This window comes from Amblyomma maculatum, unplaced genomic scaffold, assembly GCF_055883805.1.
Source record: "Amblyomma maculatum isolate TAMU_Amacu unplaced genomic scaffold, ASM5588380v1 scaffold_118, whole genome shotgun sequence".
In the NCBI taxonomy this organism is placed as follows: Eukaryota; Metazoa; Arthropoda; class Arachnida; order Ixodida; family Ixodidae; genus Amblyomma; species Amblyomma maculatum.
Genome location: NW_028146843.1, coordinates 490 through 25,099, shown reverse-complemented (window position 1 = coordinate 25,099; position 24,610 = coordinate 490). Strand labels below are relative to the sequence as shown.

The following is a 24,610-nucleotide window of genomic DNA, read 5'->3' as shown; positions in this document are numbered from 1 at the left end:
AAACGCCGCCACGTCAGAGTCACAGTTGGCGGGTATCGCTCATGTAACGGCATAGCGCGTAATAATCCATAGCCACCGCAATCCATTTATTACCCGAAGCAGACAGAGGGAAAGGGCCGAGGAGATCAAGGTCAACTCGGTAAAATGGGTCTATTGGGATATTGATGGGCTGTAGGGATCCAGCAGGCAAAACTGAGGGCTTCTTCCGCCGCTGACACCTGTCACAAGAAGCCACGTAACGATAACAGAGCGGTAGAGGCCTGGCCAAAAGAAGCGCCGGTGGACGCTCTAGTACGTACGAGATATGCCAAGATGACCCGCAGTGGGCGCGTGATGCAGCTGCTGAAGAACGGTGGCACGCAGGTGTTCGGGTACTCAGCGCCATCTGGTCGCATATTCCGCCGATATAAAGTGCCGTTGTGGAGCGCAAACAAAGCAAGAGTGGCGTCAGGGTGATCAGTGCTGAGGCGGTTGATAATGCCGCAAAGCTTGGGATCTAAGCGCTGGTCATGACGAATGTTTATAAGGTCAGAGATGGACAGCACACAAGTGTCATCGTCACACTCGCTTTCAGGCGGCGGATCTACCGGGCTGCGGGACAGGTAATCGGCATTAGTGTGTAGCCAGCCGGACTTGTGAACAACAGAAAAAAGCGTATTCCCGAAGACGCAGCGCCCAACGCCCAAGACAACCAGTAGGGCCCGTCAGCGTAGAAATCCAACATAAGGCGTGGTGGTCGGTGATGATGGAGAACGGGCGGCCAAACAAATATGGGTGAAACTTGATAATGGCCCACACGAGGGCTAAACACTCACGTTTTGTGATCGAATAATTCTGCTCAGCCGCTGAAAGGAGGCGACTGGCAAAAGCAATGACGCGAGTGCGGCCCGTCTGCTGTTTGGCGAGAATGGCGCCAATACCGTGGCCACTGGCGTCGGTGCGTACCTTCTTTTGTGCTGAGGGGTTGAAGTGTGCCAGGACGGGCGGGTTGGTGAGGGCTTCGGTGAGCGCAGAAGAGGCTTGAGATTGTTCTTGGCCCTAGCAAAATGGAACGTCGTTCTTTAGAAGTGTGCGTGGACGAGCCGTGTCTGCAAAGTTGGGGACAAACTGCCGAAAATACGAGCAAAGGCCAAGAACACTACGAACATCACTGCTACAGTGGGGTGTAGGAAATGCACTTACAGCACGAATTTCGTCGGGGTCGGGTTGGACACCGCGGGCGTCGACCAGGTGTTCGCGCACTTTGAGTTCACGTCGGCCGAAGACTTCTTTGAATTCAGCTGAAGGCCAGCTCTTCGGAAGATTCCAAGAATGACATCTAGGGGGTTGAGATGGCTCTCGAAGGTCAAAGAAAAGACAATGACGTCATAGAGATAACATAAGCACGTCGTCCATTTGAAACCATGTAAAAGAGAGTCCATCATACGCTCGAATGTAGCAGGCGCATTACACAGGCCAAAAAGCATCACCTTGAATTGGTACAGGCCATCGGGTGTGACGAAGGCGGTCTTCTCCCGGTCCCGTTCGTCGACCGCGATCTGCCAATAACCGGAACGAAGATTAATCGAAGAGAAATAACTGGCACCGTGCGAGCAGTCGAAGGCATCATCTATCCTGGGAAGTGGGTAAACGTCCTTCTTTGTATCTTTGTTGAGATGTCTGTAATCAACGCAGAACCTCCAGGTATTGTCATTCTTTTTAACAAGCAGTCCAGGTGAGGCCCAGGGGCTGCTCGAAGGCTCTTTAATATTTATTACCAACATCTTTTCAACTTGTTCTTGTATGAGGCGACGTTCAGAAATGGCTACTCGGTAAGGTCTTTTGTGAATTGGTCTGGCGTCTCCAGTATTGATGTGATGAGTAACGAGGGACTATTGTCCCAAGGGTCAGTTACCAATATAAAAAATGTCACTGTATGAAGTCAGAAGGCGCGTAAGTGCTTGATAACGATCAGGACACAAGTCAGGAGCTACCATTCCTGATATGCGGGCCTCCGTAGGCAGGGACTCTGCAGGTCGTGTCGATACTCCAGCAGTATTGTCAGGCAAAAATGCAGACACATTAAAGTCAGACAGTAGGGTTAGTTCGCCGAGAGAAATGCCCTCAGGAGGAACTTGTACAGAACAGCTGAAGTTCAGGACGGGAACATTAATGTGGTAATTGCCTACGTGCACGATATTATGAGGGAGAGCTATGCTATGCTGCAGAGTAACGTCGGTTAAGGGGGAAACAACGTAGTCGCCATCAGCAAGGGAGGGAAAAGGTGACATGAGCACATACACAGCGGCTTCAGGTGGCAGACGAGTGAATGCAGCGGAGCGAAGACGAAGCGTTGAAGTCTCATGAGTTTGTTCGTCAGGACAAAACGGCAGGTCTAGATGAAGCAGTCCAGAAGAACAGTCAATGAGAGCGGAGTGTGTTGTTAAAAAGTCGAGGGCTAATATAACATCTTGAGAGCGACTGGTGAGGACTGTAAATAACACAGGGATATTGCGGCTGGCAGTGCTAATTCGTGCAGTACACGTAACAATAACAGTAGCTGTGTTGCCATCCGCAACAAGGATGGTGGATGAGGTAGCAGGTGCGAGGTCTTTCTTAAGGCGTCGGCGGAGCGAGGAACTGAGGACAGAAATGTGGGCGCCAGTGCCAATAAGTGCAGAAATTGGGACTCGATCCACTAGAATATTAATGATGTTACGTCTAGGTGCGGTGGTCAGTACCGAGTTAGCAGTCTGGGTCGGTAAAGCAGCGTCACTCCCGGGCGCTGCATTCGATAGTTTCCCGGGTAGATGCCGGCGTATGATGGGGAGGAGAGGCGACAAGGTACCGGTGAACGGGATCGACGATCGCGGGGAGATGGACATCGACTGGAGCGACGAGTAGTTGGGTCGGTTTTAGGTGCGAAGCTCACCCGGTTGAGGAGGAAAGTGTCCAGGCCCATCATAAGCGGGGCGGGGCTCGGCTGGTTGGGCAGCAAAGCGTTGATGTCCATAATAATACCGACGGTCAGCGTTGTAATATGAGCGAGGGGTGGGGGAGGCATGGCTACGGCAATAACGTGAAGTGTGGCCGGCGCGACAGCAAATAAAACAGATTGGTCTGTCGTCTGAGGTGCGCCATTCTGTAGGATTGTGACCAACGTAGCGAGGTGGGGAGGCTGGACTGGTGGTTGCAGAAGCCACTAAAGGAACAGGGTGCGATGATGGCTGGTGCGACACGGGGCTGGAGGAGAGGCTGACGTTTGCAAGTTCCTGGCGGACAACGGCTTGTATCATGGCCACGGTGTCGGAGCGAAAACGGGAGTGGTGCAGGAGTTAGGGCCTCAAGTTCTCTCCGGACGATCCGAGTCATGATCGTGGGATGAGGGGACTGGTGCAAAGGGGCGAGGTAATCGTAGGATGATTTAGCCGCCGTGTTCAAAATACGGTCAAAGTGATGTACGAGACGTCTTTGTTTTGCCTGCTCAAATTGTCGGCAAACTTGAAGCGCCGAGACGACAGTAAAGCAATCCATGAAGAATAGGATGTGGAATGCACATCTGCGATACCCTTAAGGATATGCGCTAACTTGTCACTTTCCGGCATAGAGCTGCTGACCTTGCGACACAATTAACGCAAGAATGGCCTGAATATAGGCGAGGTAGGACTCTGTGGCGGATGGAACACGAGAAGAAAATTTCGTTTTTGCAGCAGGAGCCCGCCCAATAGGCTTCCCGAACAAGTCCTGAAGCTTATGCTTGCAGATGTCCCAGGTAACAAGCTCTTGTTCGTAGTTTTGGAACCATGTTCGAGCTGTTCCCGCCAAATAGAAGATGATATTAGCGAGCATGATGGTTGTATCCCAGTGGTTGTTCCGGCTGCAGCGCTCATACTCATCTAGCCAGTCGTCAACGTCTGAGTGGTCGTCGCCATTAAAGATGAGAGGGTGGCCAATTTTCGTGAGTACAACTGGCTGAGGCGATGTTCCCGTGGTGGTGGGGGTTGTTCAGAGGTCATCGTGGTTGTTTGTGACGTCGTTGTGATCCCAGGTAGGTAGCAGTCGCTGCGCAAATCCAGCTTTTGGCAGCGTGATAGGGCTAATCGGTGCGTACGGGGATCTTGATTCACCTCCACTAAGATGATACGGGGCAGGAGGCTTGCACAGGAAACCACAGCAGGTGATGAGCAAGTGTTCACAGCAGAGCACAGCAGAACACAGCAAGTGTTCAAGCAAGCCCCAACAGTTCCTTCAGCTTCGTCGTCTCTCACTCTATTTTCCATCGTCGTCCTCTTCGGTGGCATAACCTACCACCTAACCTAACAATATTTACCGAAGATGTATTTAAGAACGGCGTTTATTCTCCCCTTTTAGGGCGCATACATGCGAGGTACAAAATCTTTATGAGCCTTTTGCTATATAAGATATTTTCTACCTGTACAGACCAATTTGCCGAAAGCAACAGGAGAGGAGTAAAACACTAGCAAACCCTATTCACTGAGCCGGCCCACTGTTGCCAATCCCGAGTGGGCTGTGCATAATTCGCGCGCTTTATGCAGGGCAGAACGGCCTTGCTTCACAGTAGCTTATCATTTAAGACGGAAATGTCTTTATTAGAGTCATTCCTTGTGGTAATTCGATTGGGAAAGCAATGCGTGATAATGGACTAGACAAATAATCAGAGATATCGGAAGCTAATTACGAACAGCCTTCGTGGGAGCATGTAACGACAGTCGTAGTGCGGCTGTGTTATGTTTCTGCTTCACCGTTTTCCAATAGATCCTAATTCGAATCTTATATGAATGTTTTGCGCAACCCAGAGAGATCTCGTATACCAATGGAAGGCCCTCGATAATGATATCGTTTAACTCCCTCCACCTTCCTACACACAGCACAGACTCGCCGACCGTGCCTCCCGCAAGCGCCGTGCCAAACATACGGTCGACCACTTATGCCGGTGCCAGAAGGGTTTAAAGATCCATTGCGGCGGATCTAACCCTAGAACGTCTTGTGCGGAGTGTTTGTGTTCCTAATATACATTAACATTTGACGCTACAAGCACCAGGAAAAATTTGCATTACGCCAATGACTGCACAATTTATTGCACATTTACTAACATTTTTGATTAAACGGCCCTTCAGAACGACCCTAACCATGTCCATGAATGAGCAACATCATGTTAATGACGCTAAACGCTAACAAATGCAAACTCGACTCGTTGCAGCGTCATCAGAACTCCCTTATGTTTTCCTACGCAGTTTCTAACTCACCGTAGAAAGCGCGAAATCGCTGAAGTACCACAGCATACCCCTGTGGAGCGATCTTTCTTAGCGAACAGATATTATTCCAACCATATAATCTGCGAACATATCTCTAATAATGCACCGCAGCCCGTTAAACTTCTGGTTATAGAACACTTATTAGATCGACCTAAGTGGGCACGGCGGCTGCGCCAAGATGCAATTTTCCAACCCTGACCTGTTTCTCGTTCAGGTGGGGAAATACTACGGCAAATCATTTCGTAGTAACAATGTTAATATTGCTGCCATGCCCACGGCCAGTTACAGATGTGCTCTTGTACATTCGTATTTCACTGCGGTTTCTTTTGTTACTGGGAGGTGATATGGAATCAAACCCCGGACTCTACGCTTACCGACTAGCTCAGAGCCATCGCGGATGATATTCGAGAAATCAAGACAGAAAAAGCAGTCACTAACCAGAAACTAAATGCAATCGACAAGAAACTTGAAAAATTAACTGGGCTCGAAAAGCAAGTCTCAGCTTGCACAAAAAGAGTAGCCGAGTTAGAGGAGAACCTTGCAGCCATGACCAAAACAATTGATGAATTGGAAAACAGAAGCCGCCGATCAAACATTATTGTGTACGGCATTCAAGATAGAACAAATGAAATGACCGAAACTTTGCTACAAGCTGTAAAAGAGAATGTCTTCGAGGGATTGCTAGGTTTTAACATTTCAGGAATCGAGAGGATCCACTGAGTTGGAAAATCAGATCCAACAAAAAGTAGACCTGTAATCATGAAACTTGTCGATTATCGCGATAATGTCAGCATCTTTAAGCAGTGCTCTAAACTGAAAGGCTCCGGCTTTCCTGTCAGTGAAGATTTTTCACGTGCTATTCGTGACATCAGGAAAAAATCTGGGACCGCACAAAAGAAAACCGTGACCGCAAGGAAAAAGTATTCCTAACCTACGATAAGGTTAGAATAAATGGGCAACTGTTTTCTTGGGATGATGACCGCAATGACATTGTCGAAATAGAAACAAAGCAAAACGAAACGCCTCAACCCGAATCACCAGGAGCAGAAATCGATAACCTTTCTTAACTTCAATGCCTGCAGTCTAGTAAATAAAGTGCCTGAACTAGAGGCCACGCTACTAGCCTTTGAACCTGATGTCGTGACCATCACCGAGACGTGGCTTCACCCTGGTATTTCAGACTGTGAAATTTTTCCACCCGGATATACAGTTATTCGCAGGGATAGACTATCGAGAGGCGGGGGTGTGTCAATTCTTAAACAAGCAATAGTATACTCCGTCTTGTCAGAGAGCCCGGGTGTTGAGTCTGTGTGGTGCAAGATCCATGTAACCGATGGCTTTGTTCACATTGGAGCTGTCTACAGGCCTCTTAATTGTGATGCTTTGTACTTAGACCCGTTATTCGACTACTTGCTTCGTCATGCTTCCAGCGGGAAGATTATCATGGCTGGCGACTTTAACAGGTCTCTTAGTCCTGGAACTGCAGCAGGCAACTCGATGATCGACTTCTTGTTTACATTCAACCTTACGCAGATTGTTAACCTGCCGACCCGAATTCACAACCAAAGCAGTTAAATTTTAGACCTAATTTTCATTAGCGATCACTTTTTAAGCGGTAGGATAACAACTGAAACACTACAAGGGCTATCAGATCACGAATTAACACTTTGTAAGCTGCCTATGCGTGACCTTGTCCGTCCACATCGTACTGAAAAACGTATCCTTGCTTTCAATAGAGCTAACGATGATGCCATCATGACTTATCTCGTTCATGAGTATGAGAATTTCTCCGATCTATGTCGGGATGAGCAATCAGGTGTCGATAACGTCTGGCTGCGTTTCAGGAATATTGTTATGCAATGCATTGAAAGTTTCGTCCCCACAGTGCAAAAAGTTGTTCATAAGCGGAATCCCTGGATCACACGCAAAATAATTCATATCAAACGGAAGATTAAAAGGCTCAGACAGCGCAGTAAAGTTTGCACTATCCCCGACTACCGCTCTCGCCTAAATTCACTTAATAGTGAACTTAAAAATTCAACGCGAAGTGCAAAAGAGCATTACTGTAATACTACATTAAGCAACTTTATTACAACTTCCCCGAGAAGACTTTGGCTATACTTGAGCACAAAGCAACAGCCAAGTATTCCGATGTCATCACTAGACGGGAAACTTAAAGCCGACACGTTCAATAAATATTTTCAGTCAGTGTTAACCGTTGATAATGACGATGTTATCCAGACTGTGCCACAACAATATCACCATGGGAAACTTGTTGGCACTCCTGAAATTTCTGAGGCGGGCGTGCTTTGGTTGCTCCTAAACCTGGACGAAAAGAAAAGCAACGGACCGGATAATATACCCAATTGTTTTCTTAAGCTTTACGCTGAACCCTGTAGTAAATATCTTTGTCTCTTGTTCCAGAAGTCAATCCGCGACTGTCGAATTCCCTGTGAGTGGAAATTCGCCAAAGTAATACCGGTGCATTATTCAGATGACAAACATTCCCCGAATAATTATCGACCTATTTCTCTCACATGTACATGCGGGAAAATTCTGGAGCACATTATTCTGAAATTTCTAACCGGATACGTAGAGGCTAATCAACTTATCCACGCTCGCCAGCATGGATTCAGGAGCGGGCTATCGACTATTACACAACTTGTTGAATTCATACATGATCTTGCACAGGGTATAAATAATCAGTCTCAATATGATATAATTTTCCTAGACTTTCCTAAAGCGTTCGACTGGGTATCACACAGGAAACTGATCTATAAACTCGATCATTTAATTGGTGATGGTCACATGACCAAATGGATTAGCATTTATTTAACGGACCGTTACCAATTAGTTCATCCCGACGGACACATCTCTGACATCATTCCAGTAGTATCGGGAGTCCCCCAAGGATCTGTGCTGGCACCTCTATTATTTTTGCTATTCATTAACGACATAACAGACCAAACTGATGTAAAAATGAGACTATTTGCAGACGACTGCGTTCTCTACCATGAAGTTAGATATTCGTCGGGCCAGGTCAAACTAAACAGGGCATTAAACAATGTCTTTCATTGGTGTGAAGACTGGAACATGGTAATTAACAAAGAAAAGACAGTTTGTATGTCCGTCACAATGAAAACATTCCCACTTAAGTTCACCTATGACTCCGACACCACTGCACTGCGAGCTGTAACAGAATGCCGATATCTTGGCATCCTTATCACATCAGACTTAAAATGGACAATGCAATGCACGTGCAGCATGTAGCAAAAAAAAAAAAAAAAGCCAAGAACAAGTTCTTTTTCTTTAAACGTGCCTTAAATAATTCGGCTTCCGGAATAAAGCTCCAGGCATACACTACGCTTCTCCGCCCATGCTAGAATACGGCAATATCGTATGGTTTCCCTACACAACATGCTGCATAAACATACTCGAAAGTGTACAGCGAAAAGCTGTGCGATTCTTCTATAACTGTTACAGATGGACAGATTCACCGACTGAACTTACATCGTGCGGGGCTTCACCCTTTATCTAGCCGGTCAAGACTGCATCGCCTGAAATTCTTATACCTACTGCTACACAATTCATACAAAATTAACCCCGAAGACTTCGTGAAAAAAAGCCAGTCCAGAATAACACGTCATAAACATCCCCTCTTTCTTGAGGATTTTTTCTGTAGCAACAACGCTGTTTACTTTTCTTTTTTTTTTCCGCAAACAGTGCGCGATTGGAATGCACTTGACGCCTCAGTTGTAAGGCAACCTACAGCCCAAAAGTTTTTAGAGCTTACCGAGCCTACTTTGTTGTCATGAAGCTGTCTGGATTTGTGTCAAAGCTCCGGTGATATATGCTTTCTATTGTTTTTGGTGTTCTTTGCACTATTATATGAAGATTTTTCATATTGCATCTGCCACATCAGCAATTATGTCCATGTCATGCAGTTGATGTGCACCTCTGTAAAAACCCCATCGGGGTTGACAGTATATCAAAATAAATAAAATAAATAAATATAATAAATAAACTCGAGTACGCTAGTGCCATTAGCAACCCCAACAAATGCACTCGGACCAGTTCAAAACCGCGCCATCCGCTGCGTTCATTCTGCATGTACTTATACCATAAATGAATATGTAATATACATTTACAATAAGGCAATGAGAAATTTGGCTTTTTAAGGCTGACGTTAGGGAACACTTCACCTGAAATTAAAATTTTGTCCTATGAGACATTGATCTTACCCGTCCTAGAGTATGCTGCCATTTCTGGGATCCACATACGCAATCTAATATCACCAAACATCAGCAAGTATAAAGAAAATCAGCTAGGCTCATTTTTAACTCTTACAGCTGGCGCGCGTCCCCATCACTCCTTCTAGAAGCTGTAGAACTCAAAACGTTTTCACTCAGGTGTTATCGGAATAGGTTGAAATTATTCTATTTCCTTATAATAGCCAGTTAGGAATTGACAAAACCTAATTCATTCAACCGGCTAACCACCGCTCCAAGCGCTCTTATCACAGCAAAAATATAGTAGATCATACGTTCAGGACAAACGCCTTTAAAATTTTCTTTTTACCACGTACTATTTGTAAATGAAATGCATTAACCGCCGACACTGTTGATTGCCCAACGGTTTTTTCATTCCTATGCACACTTGCGCATAAGTCATAAGTGAAATGGGCCTCTCCTCTACAAATGGCATTCATTATGTAAATATTCTCCTGTGTTTTGTTCTAATTAAACCTTCAGTGTTCCCAGTATCTTGTTTTCTGTTTTTACTTTTGTCGATTTCAGTTGTCCACACCTGCCTAAAGCTTGATAGCAAGGTTGGCAGTACCTGTAAATAAAAAATAATAATAAAAATAAATCTCTGGAGAATATTTCCTGTCTCGAAAAACTCGAAACTCGAAACTCGCCGCCACACCGCAAGCCCTTGCTTGCTTCACAGCGTTTTCCGCAGCACTCGGAATCAAATACCTTACATTACTCATCCGACCCGCATATATGAAAATGCTGTACATTAGTTTCAGTGTCCCAGCACCTATCTCGTACTGCAACTTTTTCATGTTCCTTTTCCCCCAAATTGCTGTGGACAGGTATGCAGTACCCACCAACATTGCCGCTATCTGGTGCTAATCTTCATTCTTGTCTTCTGTATACCTTAAGACAATCACATATATTTATTTTTGTTGTATAAATTAATCCACCCCTTATCTAATAACTACTGCGGGGGCCGTTAAGGTGAACAAAAGGAAGTAAAGTGAAGTACGAAACCTCGGTGCGATCTCCATGTTTTGGTGAGTTTGTTCCTGTCGTCGGTGGTGCGTACTCGGAGTCTGTGGATATCTTCAGCGAATATTCTTTCTCTGTTCGTGGTGCCACGAGTAAAATTTTAGACAGTAAATAAACGTCGGCTAATTCCCTAATTGCGTTGTGGACGCTAGGCGGCGAAAGCGTTCCGTATTTGTACAAGCTGGGAGGTCGAGTGCCTGCTTGTACGCTTTCAGAACATTGATGCCTACATTTTGTACATGTGATTTCTGTACATCGATATGTAGGACTGCGTACACATTGCTGTTATGCATTTAGAGACTTGTTTTTAAGCACTCCGTTTCTCTTGTTCATGACAGCTGCATCACTGAACTTACTTGAGCGTCGAAGTTATTAACTTCTCATTTGTATTGTTAACTGCTGTATCCTTCCCTCGGCTTGAAAAGTTAGGCCTCAAGCTCTTTGTGTTTTGAATTTATACATGTGTTCAGTGAATGGCTACATCGCATGATAAATTATTAGTTTTGCAGCGAAAAACAAAAATGTTCTCGCTTCAGGGGGAAATATTTAGGGCAGAAATATTCGGAATAATTTCGAACTGCAATAACAACACCTTGGAAATTGATTTTCACTACTTCACATTCAATTTTGTTCCCTCTAGATAACGCAAGCACATCCATCGTAAGGAAGTCAGCAAGCGAGCAGTGTAAATCATAATCATCTGAAATAAAACTTTAACTTCTATGTGCTGTGTGAATGATGCCTGCTAAAAGGACGTCACTATATGTGCATTGCAACTGCGTGCCTGGTTGTCATAGAGGTATCTTAGGCACCGAATAAACTGAGTGGTTTAAAACAATACATATGGCTAGAGAACCTAAGTGCATACCCCATGAAATGTTTATTTATTTGAAGAAACAATATCTTGATGAAGACGATGGTCTGTTGTCTTGCACAAAGAAGGAAAGCCTCTTAGACATAACGAAGGTTATGTTCTCTACGCTATAACACAGCAATATTTTCTGCAAAACAATTTTTTATTTTGATCGTACATAACAATCGAAGCTGAAATGTATTGTCACATGACAGTCGTGCTGTCTCTTGGCGATATATTGTCACAAAATTTCACACAGTGGTGACAATGCTAATGCTTGAAACCTGTCAGCGCACTAAAATTCGAACGCTACTTCACTTTAATATCTTCTTTCCTTCCTTGTGGACACATTGTCTCTCCTCTCGCTCAACTCTGGAGCATGATTCGAGGGTTGACTGAAGCTTTCCTTTAAAAGCGACGGGGATGGCAGTTGCAGTGTATTATATTATAGGATTACCTTGCTGCTATCGCTCACGAACAGAAGGTCAGCTTGTTAGTACAATGGAATCGTCTGCAAGATTAGGATCTGCCTGCTTCGTAATTATTCTTTTTCAGGGATTGTAAGTATATTCTTACTCCTTTATCTCGTTTCATGTGCTTCAAAATTATGTTGGAAAAAAAAATATTCCTGCAATACTTTTATTCCACAACGCATGATATTTGTGCCTCACGACACAAAGATCGCTGCCTTGACTTTTTAAAATTTATAAGGGATTGCCGGCTTTTGTCGCTGACTCAGATGACAACAAATAAAGTGTACTATAGTATTGTACTGCCAGGAGAGGCTCATGTATGATAAAAAAATGTGAAACTAAATATTAGGAAGAGCAAAGAGGAAAAGTATTTTCTTTTTCATGTGTAAGATAATTTTGTGACAAATAGATACACCTACTCAATACCCGCATTGCTAAATATTTCAAGACTTCCTAGTTGAGAGAGATATATCTTGCGTATATCCTGCAAGCAGAAACACGATACTGTTGTCGTGTCTTGCTCCCTCCTTTTGTTGTCTTCGGAGACGACACGCAATTTCAGTCCACCGACGAAGGCTGCGCATACCCTCTCCGGGCTCCAGCTTCGAGCTATCTGCAGGGGAGCTCTGCGCCGCTTTGGCGCTGCTCTCAAGCTGTTCGGCCGCTCCGATGTGGGAGACGGAGTGATGAGAAGGACCTAGCTACCTATGACGCCATAGAAACGAACCCTTCCGGGCAGTGTGTATCATTACGCTACTGGAGCAAGAAGGATGATGATGATGTTCCTCTTGCTGTTGTTACACGACAGTGTAGACCACAGTTTAGTCGACGTTTTCACCATGAACCATGTACAACTCGCCCAACTTTCCACCTTGCTACTCAAGCTTCGTCGTGAAGGACACCCGAAATTGTTATTACCATCCGTTTGCAGCAAGAGAAACAGCATCATCGTAAACAAATCTTCACTTGCGCTTTGAAAAACTGTTATATTTATTCTACGTCAATGATTTATTAATGTATAAAGCATACGGACTACAGAAGAAAATGCATTGAACATTTTGGATAAGTTAAAATATAACAGGGACGATTTGCGCAGTTAATGCAGTAAAACAAATGTAGAGCTGAAATATTCGCAACTCAGTTTATGAAAAAGAAAAGCATCACAGACCAACAATAAAATTCAGTTTTTTTATAACTTGACACTAGATTATGTTGTCGGCTACCTAACGAAATCACATATTTTAAGGTGTGCTTCCGAGTCGTATTGGCACTTGCGTATTAAAATACAAGACGGCTTTATGCACGTAGGCGACTTCAACGAGTCAAAGTGAACTGCGTGGCGCACCTATGAATATCTGGCAACTATCACATTCAAGAGCCATGTTTTTCAATTTTTAAAATGAGTGGACTTTCAAATAGTACATGGTGGACATTAAAATCCCCAGTAATGATCCAAGGAGCCTGGGTTGCCTCCATGATGGCGTTCAACCTTTCGCAGTCCAGTTGTGAGGAGGGATATACATATGCTGCAATCAGTGTGAATTGTAACGTTTTTGTTTTCACCATGAAACATGCGTACTGATTTTCATATGAGGAGGGACTGGGCAGCAAACGTACGTCATGTCAGTGTGGATGTACACCAGGAATTTGCTGCTCTCTTCGCATGTAGGAGCGAAAAAATATTCGTAGCTGGAGAGCTTGACTGATTTAGTTAAGTTAGGCTTGCAGATGACCAATATCGGGGAGTATTTGGTGAAGAAGTATTGTCGAAAACATGAGACTCGCGACTTCAGGCCTCTTGCGCTCCACTGGAACAGCGCGGTGCCTCTGAATTCTTCACGAAACGCGGGAAATTTGCCCGCCATTGTAGGATAAAGATCCTGGAAGGCGGGACCGATAGAATTCAGCACCACTAAGACGCTTCGAGCAGTTGGGGTTTCCAAAGCCTGTAGTAAAGTTCTAATAACGTTGACCACCGTCCTTAAGATCACAAGGGGTTGGCAATCTTGCTCCGGGAGCCCGTCCTTATTGGTGGATGTGGTCAACGATTGGAGCTTACGGCGTGGTGTCTCAGGAAGGTTTAATTGTGGAAGTACTGGCCAACAATCCGAACCTGACACCACTTGGTCTACCTGGTCTTTATTGTGCATAGTGCGCGGACGGGTCACACTGGGACGAGGTGGAATTGGAGGCCGGTGATGGGGAAGTAGCAGAATCAATGCCAAAGGAAGCAATCTGTCCTTATTTGCTCCCGATAGTGACCTAATTATACTAAATGATGTCAGTCCGATTTACCTACGTGGCTGTTCATGAGCAGTTGCCTGGACTGGACATAAGTTTCTCGATCCTTGCACCGGTCTGTTCAAGGGTTTTGTGGTGTGGAGACCCATGAGAATGACCAAATTCCTGCTTACCTCAAAATAAATGGACTTAGTACGTGCGCCCCAGCTAAACACATGCACATCGATTGGACAGTTTTCAAAAGCATATGGAGGAAGCATGCAAAGAAGCCTTCACTGGCAGGTTAGAGGAAACAATAGCAAATTCGATGACTTTTGATAGTAGTCACATCTGCTCATCTAAAATGCGCAGTGACTTTGACATCGAATTAGGACGCTTACGTGCTCTTCGGCGGCGAGCAGAAGGACGAGACGAACCAAGTGCTTCACTGAGCTGAGAGCGGCTAGGTGTATGCAGAAAAATAAAAGAAAGCGAAGAATGAACAGACTGGCGGGTTAGCGCTGAAAATCTTTCTGCAAGCAATTGGATCCCCAAAAACCCATGTTCCTCATCTGGTGGATTGTGCGAGGCCTCGTACGTCTTCATAACAAGACAGACATTCTGTGCTTTGGCTTTATATCAAGATTGTTAACAGATTGAGGTAACAAATGCCTTCTGAAGGAAAATTGCGGGGGCAATAACTACCTCGGTATCCCAACGTATTCCTCATGCTTCACGGGAATAAGCAATGGATGTCATTTCTCTCGCGAGGAACTCGATTCTGTTCTTGCAAGATGTAGACGTTCGGCTTCACCAGGGCCAGATGGAATGACGTACGCTGCGCTGTCCCTTCTTGGAAACGACACGCGAGAAGAGCTCCTCAAACATTATAACCACTCTTGGCTAGACTGTGTTGTTCCACAGAATGGAAATCTAGTCGACTAAGACCCCTACTAAAACCATGGAAATCTTCGCTCGAGCTCAAGTCCTACAGGCCAATAGCTTTGGCTAGTTGTGTGGGAAAGGTCATGAAAAGAATGCTTTTGGCGCGCTTTGAGTGGTTCCTCGAGCCCTATACTTTATATCCAAAAGCAATGTCTGGCTTATGGTTGGGTCGCTTCTTTATTGACAACGTCGTTGACGTCGTGTCCACGGTTCAACAACAGAAACGGATGAAACGTCTGTCCATGACACTCTTTATTGATGTGAAAGGTGCCTACAACAACGGGACCGATGAAGCTACCTTTAATGCGCTGGAAATGATGGGAATCGATGGTAAGATGTTTGCGGGGAGAGAAAGTTATGTGACAAGATGATCATTTTCATTTAGTGTCAAGGTGGCTCGACTTCAGCGTATTATACCCACCGTGGTGTGCCCCAGGGTGGTGCGCTTAGCCGTACTTTCTTTAATCTAACTCATCGCCCTCCAATAGAACCTCCCTGCACACCGTCCAGATATGCATGTAAGCCAATGACATCTGCATTTGAGCTTGCTCTGTGACGCGTCTCTAGGTGCGTGCAAGATTTTAACGGGCAGCAGCAATAACTTCGTCTTATCTTCAGAAGCAAGGCCTCAGTGCTTCTCCGGAAAAGGGAGCGCTAGTGGAATTTACGCGCAAATCGATGAATCAGTCTCCGGTATTCATCGGCGGTCATACATTTCTCAAAAGGAAACTCATCGTTTCTTAGGGACTCTGATAGACCACAATCTGTCATGAAGCCCACATTGCACTCGAACGAAAAAAAAAAAAGCTAACATCCAGCGCTCACTTGCTCCGTTGGCAGAAAATCATGGGGCTCGTCGTTACAGACAGTGCTGCAGCTGTACACAGCACTATTTTTAGGATTCATGTGGTCCAGTATGCGCGTACTTCAAACATGTGCAAAACTATTTTGTGTGCCCTCCAGGCAGTCCAGGGTAAGGCCCTTCGCACATTCCTGGGCGTCCTTCGGAGCGCATCCATACTTGGAAGTATTGCACACGCCAAAGACCACCCACTTTCAACGTATATTGCTCATCCTCTTTGCGAATGCACATACGACATATATCAGAGGTTCTGCAGCATCACCTTGCAAATATGCTTCTGCAGAGACCACATTCTACATTTGCAAAAATCATAGCAACGCACCAGTCTTCCATCCCAAAACAGTTGACTCCGGCAGCACGCCTTCCGTCGCCACTGTGATGCCTCCAGCTCCCATGTGTGCGCCTTGATGTTCCAGGGATATCGAAGAAATTGAACTTATCAACGCCAGCCCTTCAGCAACTGGCACTGTCCATGCTACACAATCACTAGTGGGTCAGCATCCAATGTATATAGATAGCTCGGCGACCCTATAAGTTCTGCATGTGCCGTCATCGTTCCTGCGAGAAAGGCAAATATTTGCCATCTAATTTCGCATAAGACTACCTCTAATGAAGCAGAGCTGGCAGCAGTTCCCGATGCTGTAAAGTATATCTCTGAACAAGCTCTTCAAAAATGGGCTGTGTTTTGTGATTCCAAACCTGCCCTAAAATGTCTTCAATTGATCTGGAGCCATGGCGACCATGAGCAACTTGTAGCGGAGGTTCGACATCTGTACCAACAGGCATTACAAGAGGGCCATGAAGTACTCTACCAGTGGACACCAGGCCATGGTGGAGTTGTCGGCAACAACGTAGCTGGCGGTGCCACTTGATCGGCTCACGATACAATCAAAATTGTCGAGATACCATTGACAAGAGCCGACGCAGAAAGGCACCTTCGAATGATCGTCCGAAACATGACAAGATAATCATGGTGTACACCTGGAGGCTGGACGTCCCGCTTGCACCACTTTGACCAGTTACTTCAACAGCAGGTACCATTCGTCCTCTCCCCCGCCGTGATGCTACAATGTTGTGTCGCGTGCAGCTAGGAGAGGGTTTACAAACGCCTATTCCTATCTCATCGGCATGGCAGACTCTCCAACGTGTGAGCAGTACGGGTGTGTTGAAACAATTGCGCACATACTCCTTTTTCCTTCACAAAGGAAATCAGTGAAGGCTCTCCTTAAGGTTTTAAAGGACTTGGTGTTGAGTTTAAGACTAAGTGTACGCTCTTTACTCCATTTCACTATAGATCTCGGACATGTTATAGACTCGTTTCTTTGGCGCTCTTCCTTTCCTTTTTCTCCTTTTGTTCCCCTCCCCACGTGTAGGGAAGTCTACCGGACATTGCCTGGTCATCCTTCCTGTCTTTCTATTCTATTTTCTTTCTCTCTCAAATGGGTAGATAATTGGGCAAGTTGGTAAGGATCCATGTTCCTTCGACACCGCAATTGCAGGGACGAAAACAAAGAAAGGCAGGAGCACTTCTTCTGTCTTTCTTTGTATCCGCCTTCGTTCTTGTGGTGCTGCAACCACACAGATTCACAATTTTAAGGCGAAAGCCTTTCTAGGCTCATTAGCGGGCTCAAAATGTGTGTGGTCCCAAAAATTGTGTACCCCTTCTAGCACCGGCACTAATGAAGATAGAGGCTAAATATCAGATAGAGGAAAAAATGATTCCAGAACCTCACTTCGATGTCTGCAGAGTAATTAGCTAATTATTTACAGCTAAAATTGTCAAATGTGCTTCTAAATAGAGCGACCTTCGATATAGCCGGGCAAACAGCGCGGATGTCAGAGTAGCATAAAAAAACAAAAACAAAACAACAACGTGAATATGGGGTTAGAACCACCGGGTATATGTCAAATAGGTTACAAACGTGCAATTAAGACTGATTAACGCTTAGGATCGCAAGGAAATACAAATACGTAATTTGGGATATAAATAAAAGCAAAAAACTAGGGTTGTGGTCTCACATAATGAGGAAGTCGTCAAAGCAGAGTGAAAATATCACTGAATGAGCGGAGAAAAGAGGTATTTTTGTCTAATCCCAGTCGAAAAAAACTACAGAACTGTTTCAAAAATACGACAAAATATCCTGTAGTTCTGTCGTAACCATCACATTTCTCTGTAGTTCTGAAGTTCTTCTGTAGTATATTTCTGTTTTCTGTAGTTCTGTAGCACTTTTCTGTTGTAACTACAGAAATTTCTGATTTTACTACAAAATGTTCTGTTGTCACAACAGGTTTCCGTCAAAAACCGCACAGAAATTCTGTCGTAACATCAAAAAATGTTCTGTAGTTTTTTCCGACTGGGATTGCATTAAGAATGTGCAATTATGAGCAGTTAATACTTAAGTTCACCGAAATACCTATATTTTGAGTAACGAAAGGAAGTAACTTGCAAATTGACGTCACATCCAGCTGAAAGACGTCCTGACAGTGTGAGATTTCACAAAGTGAGTAAAAGAAGCCGAATTTGTGTCGAATTAGAGGGAAATGACACGAAAACATTGGTGGTGGCTTAGCTTGTTTAAGCCTTGGATATGAGAAGCGAAAAGCTTCGGCGATGCAATGGCTTAGCTTGTGGTTCCTTGGTGTAGTTGTGGCTTACCTTGTTGTTCACGGCTGCACCTTATAAATATTCCATGGCTTATCATCACAGTGAAACATTGATTACAGCCGTACATCACATAAGATTAAACTTTATTCCGATTCCACATCATCATCACCGTTACACGTCTGTATGGACATAAACACAGTCCGGTGAAAGCGCTCGGCACCGACTAAAGGTCAACCGGAGGAGTCACGGCGATGGTTGCGGCGGCAGCGGCGGCTCCAACCACCTGCGCCTCTCCTGTGATGTAACGTGGTTTGCACATGCGCAGCTGTAGCTTTTATTGCGACAGCAATACTACGTCATGTATAACCGCTCGTCACTGTATGCCGTGTCCGTGTCTGGGTCCATGACCGTGGTCCCCTGGCAGGAGCTGCCAACTTGAGTCTCTCGTTTCACATGGGACGGTTATGTGAGACTCAGCCTGCCAGGACCCTTGCATTTACGTTACCTTGATAGGCCACTAAGGAACGTTCATATGGCTTGGTTAGAGAGACGGAGCACACGCGAGACTCGGAGTTGACTAGCCTAGTTCAGCTTTTCGCTTCAAAAAAGCAAATAGCACAAATAAAAACAACGCAAACATAAAGGAAGAAAATGAGTGCAGAAGAAACGAATGAGGCCAAACATGGCAAATTAGTGCACAGTCACGTAAGGAATCTCGCCTTACCACACGTATGAGGTATCTAAATGCCTCCAATAAATGTTTGCGGCTGTGAGGCTTCATAAGGCATTACAAGGCGTTGTACACGATCCTCACTTCACTCTTTCATATGGGAGGAGCTGCCAGATTTGACCTCTCCTTCCAACTGGATCATAACATCTGGTCTCGTTAAGCTACAAAACCAACCGACCAATGATGCCAGACTATGTCACTTGGCAGGTACCTCGTGTAAGAGGTTCGCATGTGATTGATTTTTCGAGATTACGGGGTTTCAAGTTGTTGACGCTGCCTTCGCCGCAGGACAGTTTTTTTTTTCTCGGAAAGAAGGCATTAGTGCTAATGCCCGCGAAGGAATTCTCGCGCTCTGTGTAAACGCACTAGAGGGTAATTTAGGAAAAAAGTAGCATTGTTCAAAGACTCCGCTGCTAGAAGCAATCCTGTACAACCAAATGACACCATAGAATGCAATTCATTTAGACGCTGTCGCCAATCATATCTTGCAACCAGTGGCAATAAGATACTTCCTTGGGATCCGGATGGATTTCTTTGTATCCCTAAAAGCGTTCAGCATTCCACCAATATCCGAATAGATATGTTAACTCAGGCTTAGAGGATGGCATTGCTATTTAGCCATCAGACTGAAGGGAGCTGCTGTATTTGTCACTGTCATTTACAGTGCTTTGAAGGAATTTTGTAGTTATGAATAGATCTTTGACATAATAATTTTGTTAGTGATATCATACGTAACTTTATATCAAGCTCGCTTTCCATGTTCAACATTCCTGGCGGTTATTGTAAAAGCAGATGTTTCCGTGATGCTTTCTAGAACTACAGTGAAGTTATTTGGTGTATGGCTCAAGGTTGGCAGCAGTATTTTGTGGAACATTGAAAGCTGATTATGATTCCATTTCCTGAAACGCAGAGCTCATATAGCAAGTAAAATCCTTGAATAGCCTTTGAACGCTTCGAGAGCAGCCCTAAATAACAGCTATCGAAGACGTACGTAGAGCCTCGTGCCATTGCAAACAGCCATACGAGATACAATCTTCATCATTAATGTTTAGACTGTAGTGTTCAATCTCACATTGCGTGCCTATTTTTGTGCAAGAAGCCAATTTGTCATTTTTACTTTCGACCAGTATCGAATGGGGAATGTCCTCCATCAGCAGGAAGCAGGAGTAACATTGAAGTGGGCTATATGAAGGCTCTAAGCCTGAAACAGAGTGTCAGACCCACTTGGGGCTCCTCTCGTAAGCCCACTGCAGATCCCACATCTACTGTCGCAGATCTAGGCCAAAAAAGTAGGCATGGCGGAATGCTAAGATTCACTTTATAGCTACCAATCTCTAAATACAGCCTGACTACAAAATTAAAAAAATACAAACTCGGCACCAGCATTTATTATTCAGGGAACTAGATAGCAGGACTGAAATGTTGTCTTGCTTGCTTTTAATTTGCATGTACATGTCGCAAAACCATTTTCTGCGTTAAAAAGCGTAATTTTTGGATCATTAGTTGATATCAGTTCACAGTAATGTACCGGTTTGCCAAGGTATTGAGGCTCCAAGGTTCACCTATAAGACGTTAACTAGGCCAATGTATTTCAGCCATCCAGCTCCAAGTGTGTGTAAGGCAAGCCAAACGGGTGTTGCTTTCGAAGCATGTCAGAGTTTAGAAACACTACAAGAGCTCGATTACATAATTTAGAACCATAAACTTAAGCTTTTTGGAAATATGGCATATTTTGCACGGCGGCGTAATGCAGTGGTAATGTGTTATGAAGTGGGTCCTGTTTCTTGCTTCTAAAGCTATCTCCGCTCTTCTACCTTTACCCTTTGCAACTACTGCGCGGGATGACAGATATGGTTTCCCCATTCCCACCACTTTCTCATTCTCGATAGTGCAGCCCACTCGACTCAAGCCGCTATTCTCACATGCACTTCACAATCAGTTCGTCAATAGATCAGTGCATAAGACTACCTGAGCTCGATATTGGGCAAAAATTGTGCAAACCTTTTCTTTGTACGTTTATTTCAAGGACGTTTACTAGAGTACATAAATAAGTCGTGGATAAAATTTCCCATGCTTGCTATATTTGTGCGCGCGGCAATGTTTTCGTTTTTTGCCTATTTTAAGGTGTCAGCTCAGCAAGCCAATGCTCATTCCATTGGACGCTGGAAACGTGACTGTTTGTGTACAATCAGGGACAAAGGTAGGCGCTGCTGAATACACGCTTCTTCCCAATCTTGCTTAAATGTAGTTCTTTCGTAGATTGACTATGTGCTTTCATCTCAAGTTCTAGACCCATTTATCTGGAGACAAATGGATAACAAAACAATTCTTCTCATAATGCATGTAATTGGGTATTAACGCTGAAGTTATTACTGAAGCATTATTTGAGGCGGAGAAGTAGAATGTTTAAAGCTAGTCTCTAAAAGGCATCAAATGTGGTATTGTTTACCATTCTTAGCGCAAGTCCGAAAAGTCTGGGATGAAACTTAAGCCCCCGCTTCTAAGGGTATGTTGCGATAGCGGTTCCTCATTCACGTAGCCGCATTCGCCATCCAAGAATAGCACCGGAGAGTTCATTCTTAGTCGATCTTTAATTCTTAAGTGGGCAAGCTAAGTTGGCGGCTGCCCCCAGCTTTTTCGTTTTTGCGAAGTAACCACATGATACGAAAAAGCTGGGGGCTTTTTCGTATCATGTGGTCACTTCGCAAAAACCATCGATGTACTCTTGCTGGGAATACCCCTGCTTCATAAATCGAGGCAGCCACACATTAGAGAAGGCGGTTAATCGGCTTAAGTTCCAATGATCCTTCTAGAACCCAACATGATCGCTCAGCTGAGCAGTCGCAACACTTGTGATAACAGAAAGCAGCCTTGCAAAAAGAAGCATGAAAATCAGTTTGCCAACTGTGTCGGCAACGTCGTCTATGAGATACTCCTCTCCGGCGGCAAAGCATACATTGACCAGGTGGGCCAATTTGCTAATGACCGGCTGAGGTAACGATAAAAAAAATTGCATATAATGAACGGACGTACCTAATGTGCCATTTATTTCATATACCAATTCTACACCTCGCGTTCGTTGCGTGAGAATCGTAGGCAGAAGTAGGCAAAAAAACTGCTCGCGAAACTGACGAGGCTTTTCGACCAGAAAATCGGAACTTGGTTGTGGAAGCAACAGCTCTCCCGTCTTCGAGTGAGATAAAATTGTTTTCTAGCCTTTTTCAATATAACCCCTGCTTAATTGCTGCAAGATGCATGTACGGTAGTTACTGAGCAGGTCTGGTAGCATAAATTGCCATGATTCTTCACTTCAAGTAATCTATTTTGGGTATTGCCTATGTTGCGTCCTGACATTTTGACATATATATAAAGGCTGTAGAACAAGATATACTTCGCGCTTTTGCACAGCAACTGGCCGGATCACCAAACCTCTCAAAAAACGAACGTGATGCTTTAGATGCTTTGAACAAAGGAAACGATATCACTATCAAACCCGCAGACAATGGAGGGGGGCATAGTAGTTTTGGATACTGAAAAATACATACAGGAAGGAACCCGCCAACTTAATAGCACCCAATGTTACAAATTCCTCCTTGCAGACCCCATCGCCGAACATCAAAATACTATAACGACAATTCTGAACTAACCCGGGAAGGAGAAAGAAAGCCTCGAATAAACAAGGCGCTTAAAGTAGTAAACACGTTTCCGGGCCGATTCTGCATGCTCCCAAAAGTCCATAAAGAAAACAACCCAGGTCGATCAATAATGTCCGGAATCGGCACGCTCGCGGAACCCATCTCCGCTTACATAGACTCCCTAATCAAACACATACCTCTTACTCACCCGTCCTACATACGCGATACCAGCCACTTTCTCAAAGAATTAACGAAAGTAAAAATTCCCAAAAGCGCGCTACTTGTAACCCTAGATGTGGTTTCCCTCTAAACTAACTCATATTCCACACGATTATGGCATCCAGGCCCTAGCCACAACTTACGAAAAACACAATAGCAAAGATTCCCCGAGCCCAAGAGCAATCATGACACTCACCAAGTTAGTATTGGAAATAAACTTATTTAAATTTAATTATAGCTATTACCTCCAAACGAGAGGCACGGTCATGGGAAGTAAAATGGCACCAAATTACGGCAATATATTTCTGCATCACATCGAATCAAATTTCCTTTCCTTAATTCTTTCTAAACCGGCCTTTTACAAGCGATTCCTTGACGACATATTCATGATATTGTTACGATACGGCAAGCCGATGAAAACAGGAGAACAGAGGACAGAGAGATGGTCGATGACAGTGAGATGACGTTTAATGAAAATGTTGCCGGGCCTAGCGCGAGCGCTCCTGTCCGCGCCACTGCCCGCTTCTTCTTCCTTGATGTCGTCCGTAACAATATGAACAGACACAGAAAAAAGCCTAAACCAGTTTATTGCAGCATTCAACAACACCGATCCAACAATATCTTTCACACACAACTACTCCGCACAAGAAATAAACTTTCTCGACCTCACGATCCAAGTTGAAAAGGGCATGCTACCCACTAGCGTCTACAAAAAACCCACTGACAGACAACACCTTCATTTTAAGAGCTGCCATCCACGACACTGCAAAACATCGATTCCCTACTTGAGGAAAACGCCAACCGCCTGCGGACTGTCCATAAGAACCAACACTATCCGGTTCCTATCATTAATGACGCTATTAATAAGATTACCAAAAATATTGTCAGGAAACTTCAAATTGCACCTCAGAATCCTCACCCCTCAAACTTGATACTAAATTTCACAAATAATACCCCTAACATCAACAAAAATTTGAAGAAGCGCATTAATATTGTTACGTGGAAGATCTACAGTCCGAAAGCTGTTCGCACAACTAACGTTGATGATGATGACGACCTGAAACGACAATGGCACATATCCACACCGATTTCACAACCCTCAGCGTCGTCGTCTTCTCGGAGTCTGTTGCACTTCTTCATCCTCATCACGAACAGCGATGAACCCACTGTCGGGAAAAGCACCATCCCGGTGCGGTCTACGTTAGCGTATAGAACGTTGATAATAGGGCTTCAGACAGGACACATGAACTATTTAGGAGGTTGGCGCTGTGGACGGGGACTTCGGAAACAGATTCAACTTCGTAGGTGACGTCGGTCACTGGGCAAAAAACAAAAAAACAAACGAGGTCCATGTCGAAAGGTGGTCCACGCTGGTTTAAGAAGAACAAAAGGAAACACCCAGAAGGTAGCATCCAGACCTGCAAATGGAACAAAACAGTAACCAGAACCAGAAAAGAAGAGAACAGCAGCAAAACCACCGTCACACAAAATGACAAATAACAATACGGAGAGATAGGCA

The 24,610-nt window shown here is 44.6% G+C and overlaps 1 long non-coding RNA gene and 1 pseudogene across 1 annotated transcript; both read left to right on the top strand.

The window, feature by feature from the left end:
• Nucleotides 1-509: 509 nt before the first annotated feature.
• Nucleotides 510-6,322, top strand: LOC146170637 (uncharacterized; annotated as a pseudogene).
• A 5,506-nt stretch (nt 6,323-11,828) lies between these two features.
• Nucleotides 11,829-22,903, top strand: LOC146170636 (uncharacterized). Its single transcript, XR_014703157.1, has 3 exons — nt 11,829-11,962; nt 21,362-21,437; nt 22,837-22,903. It is a non-coding gene; the product is annotated as an uncharacterized LOC146170636 (long non-coding RNA).
• Nucleotides 22,904-24,610: the final 1,707 nt, after the last annotated feature.